This window comes from Peromyscus eremicus, chromosome 3, assembly GCF_949786415.1.
Source record: "Peromyscus eremicus chromosome 3, PerEre_H2_v1, whole genome shotgun sequence".
NCBI lineage: Eukaryota > Metazoa > Chordata > Mammalia > Rodentia > Cricetidae > Peromyscus > Peromyscus eremicus.
In genome coordinates this window covers 112,850,287-112,855,226 of record NC_081418.1, presented here as the reverse complement: position 1 = coordinate 112,855,226, position 4,940 = coordinate 112,850,287, and the positions used below count along the sequence as shown (strand labels likewise).

General features: G+C 42.1%; 1 pseudogene; it reads left to right on the top strand.

Moving 5' to 3' along the window:
* Window positions 1-260: 260 nt before the first annotated feature.
* On the top strand, window positions 261-379 carry LOC131907582 (5S ribosomal RNA; annotated as a pseudogene).
* The last annotated feature ends 4,561 nt before the right edge of the window (window positions 380-4,940 follow it).

Sequence of the window (4,940 nt, the reverse complement as noted above, 5' to 3'; positions counted from 1 at the left end):
GCAAACTGGGAAGTCAGGGTTTCTTCTCACCTCACAAGAATATGGCTGTCATAGCGGACCTGACTTCTGCAGAGCCACTTATATGCGTCCTCAAAATACATAGATAGATAGATAGATAGATAGATAGATAGATAGATAGATAGATATAGATAGATATAGATATATAGATATAGATATAGATATAGATAGATAGATATATTTAAAGAGTGGGGACAGGAAAGAAACTGGGCTGTGGGTCAGTGATAGAAAACTTGCCTAGCATCTATGGCCATACCACCCTGAACGTGCCCGATCTCGTCTGATCTCGGAAGCTAAGCAGGGTCAGGCCTTGTTAGTACTTGGATGGGAGACCACCTGGGAATACCGGGTACTGTAGGCTTAGAAATATTTATCTAATATTAAATTAGAAAAAGAAAACTTGCCTAGCATTTGTGAGGCCATAGGTTTGATCCCCAGCACTGACAGAGGCAGAGAAAGAAAGACAGATGGAGACAGGGAAATCATTCCACTAGTGATTTTGCCCTGCAAGCATGTGACCATAACACACCTCTCTCCCTCTCCCTCTTCCTCCCTCCCCCCCCCCACATCTCCTGTGTGTGTACAAGCATGCACATTCGTAATGCAGTGTGTATGGTATATGCATGTGTGTGCAGAGACCACACATGAATATTAGCTGTCTTCCTCTGTCACTCTCCACCATATCCTTTGAGACAGAGTCTCTCACTGAACCTGCTGCTCACAGATTGTCTAGATCTGCTGGCTGGCCAGCCCTGGGACTCTCCCACCCCCACCTCCTGGCCTAGCATTATGGATATCCGCAGTCACGCTGGATTTCTCACACCAGTGCTAGAGATCTGAACTCAAGTCCTCATGTTTGGGTGGCAAGTACTTTCCCTGCTGGAGCCATCTCCCCAGCCCTGACCAGCACACATCTTGAAATGAGCATGAGCTGGAGACATACAATTCAGCTGTTCCCAGCGTCATAAACTCTATCATAAACTCTGAACTGATTCTAAGCCACATCTGGTACTCTCTGGATAAACAACAATAAGTTATAACTCAAAAGAAGCTGGCTGTGGTGGAAATTTGATCTATAAGCATGGTACCCTCCTGAGGGACTCTCAGATGAGAAAGAGCCCTCAACATGCTTCTAACCACCATCTTTAAACTAGCTCCTCTGGACACCTGTGGATGTCCCTGTGGACAATTTCTGCCAGGCACAAAGGCACACCCCAGTTTGATTTATTAACATGTTCCAGCAGTCAACCCCTTGAAATCTCTGACTTGACCCAAAGGGCAAATAGTGACTCCTTTTAATTGTGATAAATCACCCTGAAGTAGGCAAATATTTGATTCCCAATTAATTTCCCAGCAGTGACAGGGTGGTTGCTCCATGGTCCCTTCGACTTCCCCAGTAGGACTGAGGGCAGATCTGATTGACGGGACAGGTGGCTGACAGTGACTTACAGGGAACAAGATGAGGTAAAAGCAACACACCTAGAGGAAATCAATGGTAAACTATGAATTGGAGAGTGGATACAAGAGGTAAAAACTTCAGATAAAGTAGAGTTGTTCTCTGGCAAAATCATGTGAGATGACATAATTCTGACTGTGGGACCAGCATATGACCCCAGGGCCAAAAACATCAATCAAGCCTGAACTAGTAGTGCACACCTGCAATGCCAGCTACTCAAGAAGTTGGAACAAAAGAATAACAAGTTCAAGGCCTACCTAGGCAAAAATGAGTTCAAAGCCAACCTGAGCAATTCAGTGAGACCCTGTCTCAAAATAAAAATTAAGAAGTCTGAGGATACAGCCCAGTGGTGGAGTACTTGCTTAGCAAATGCAAAGTCCTGAGTTAAGTCTCTAGTATCACACACATCTATACACATAATATAAAAATAAGTGTCTCTGAAAATAACAGTAAGTTGATAGACTTTTAGCAAGTCTGAGAAAAACAGAAAAGAGAGAGATATCAAACACCAATATCAGGCACGGAAAGAGACAACACTACAGAGCCTGAAGCCAAGTAAGGAGGTGTGTTGTGGTTTTGTTTTGTTTTTTGTTTTTTTGTTTGTTTGTTTTGTTTTTCGAGACAGGGTTTCTCTGTGTAGCTTTGGAGCCTATCCTGGAACCCACTCTGTAGACCAGGCTGGCCTCGAACTCACAGAGATCCGCCTACCTCTGCCTCCTGAGTGCTGGGATTAAAGGCATGTGCCACCACCACCCGGTGTGTTGTGGTTTTAATAGCTCCTCCCAAACGTAGGCGGTGATGTAATCAACACTGTAACAATACTGAGAGGTGGGACCTTTGACTATAAGGAGGCCTTTCCCTTCACAGATGGATGGATGTCATTAACATGGCTGAATGTTGCAGAACTGGTTTTGCTATAAAAGCGCCATGTCTCACAAACATACACTTGTGCTCACCCCATCACGACCTCTTGTGTCTGCCCTCTTTCACATGCAAGTGTGCTTTCTTGTTTTGTGATGCCCTCAGCCTCAGTTATGAAAAAAAAAAAAAGATCATAGAGCTTATCATATCAACATGCTAATGGAGAAGAATCATATCAAGTAATGCAGTAAAGCATCCAACAAAATTCAAGAGGAATTCATGGGGGAAAAAAAAACCTTCATCATGCTAAGAATACAGAATAATTGCCTCAGCTTAATAAAGAGCCTCTACAGAACCCCAGCTAGTGGAGCAAGGTGAGGGGCACTCTCAATACTGTGAACAAGGCAGATGCCTCCCTCTCCACTCTTACTTAACACAGCGCTCAAAGTCCTAACCCTGCAGTAAAGCGAGGAGGAAAAGCACAGGTCATGGAAGAAAATAACTGCTCCCGATGCAGCTGTGTACACAGACCAACCCAGAGCATCTAGGAAAGTCCTTCAGTAAACAACAACAGAGTCACTAACAGAAAGAGTTCCACAGGATCCGGGGAGCAAGATCAATACACAAACACAGCACTCCATTTCATTTCTACGCAGTCTCCTGTCATTAAACGGACTGCATCCTTAGGCTGTTGTGGTGTGGTGTGATATGGACAGGGCACAGTATCCTCACACAAAACCAGACTGTATAGCCTACTATACACTTAGGTTGTGTGGTGCAGTCTATTGTACAAACCTGTACAATCTACTACCATACTGAATACCTGAATAACTGTTGGTGAACCCCATGGTAAGCATTTTTTATATTTTTATACTTAAACATATCTAAACATAGGAAAGATAAGCTAAAAGTACTAGGTTCTAGGAATTTTTTGGTTCCATTATAATCTTACAGACTACTTCTCTAGCAAGACTGTCTATGCCACCCATCACTGACCAAAATGGACAGTTATTATGTTGCACATGACTAAATATTTAAAATGAAAGTGTGGCCAATGAGATGGCTCAGCAGGTAAAGGTGCTTACCACCAAGCCTGATGACCTGGGTTTGGTCCCTGGAACATACATGGTGGAAGGGAGACTCTACTCACACAAGCTGTCCTCTGTCCTGCACCTACCTGCATGCTGTGGCATGTGTTCACTCCCACACACAGACATAAATAAATAAATAAATAAATAAATAAATAAATAAATAAATAAATAAATGTGAAGAATGAGCATGTGATAACTAGATTTTAAAACAATCCAATACCATATTTCTCCCAAAAATAAACATCCCAGCAATATCAAAAGACGAAGAAAGAAAACAATACTATGCATTATCATGCCAAAGAAAATGAAGTTCTCAGATGTATGAGGAATAGACTACACAGACGATCTATGTGCAGAAAATCACAAATTTCTGATTAAAGAACAGGAAGCAAGTAAGAACTAAATATAGGGGCTGAAGAAATGGCTCAGTGGTTAAGGCCACTTCCTGCTCTTCATGGGGACTCAAGATCAGTTCCCAGTACTCATGTCTGATGACTCACAACTGACTATAACTCCAGCTCCAGGGGACCCAGCACCCTCTCCTGGCCTGCAAGGACACCTGTATTCATGTATACATACCCACACACAGACATACACATATTTGCATTATTAAAAATAAAATAAATCTTTAAAAAAGAACTACATGTATGGAAAGATATACCATGTTCATTGATCAACAGACCTATTAAAGATATAAATTCTCCCCAAACAGTTCTCTGGGTATAACTCCATTTCTAACAAAACACCAGTAAGAAAATTTTGGTAGACTGAGATAAACTTATTAAAACAAACTAGAATAGACAAGAAAATTGTGGATTTTTAAAAGGGATGAAGAGGGAGCCAGAGATAAGGCTTGGCAGTTAAGAGCACTGACTGCTTGCTCTTCTAGAAGGTCTGGGTTCAATTCTCTGCATCCACATGGCAGCTCACAACCATCTGTAACTTCAGTCCCATGGAATCTGACACCTTCTTCTGGCCTCTGTAGGCAATATATGCATGTGGTGCACAGATATACATGCAGGTAAAACACCCATACATGTAAAATAAAAATAAATAAATTTCAAAAAAGAATTTTTTTAAAGGATGAAGTGCCAAGACCCACTCTACTTGTCATGAAGGAACAGAACATGTACAGTCATCAAAATAATATGGTGCTGGTGAGCAGGGAGACACACAGATCAACAGGGCAGGATAAACAGCAAAGAAGGAAGGAATGTGAAAATATGACATGCTGATTTCCTACAGAGCTTCAAAGTCAACTCCTGGAGAAAGGATGGATGCCCTCTCCAGTGAGCAGTACCAGAGCAAACAGTGTTCACATGGGGAAAAAAAGATAGACCTGACTCTTACACATTATTCAAAAGTCAGCTCAAAATGGATCATGGGCTGAGGGTAGAAAGCACAACCGTGGACATTCAGAAGATACAAAGAAGAAAATCTCCAAGAATGAGGACAAGGACATGAGCTGTGAGATTTACCATCAAAAGCATGGTCCATAAAAGGACAACCTGGAA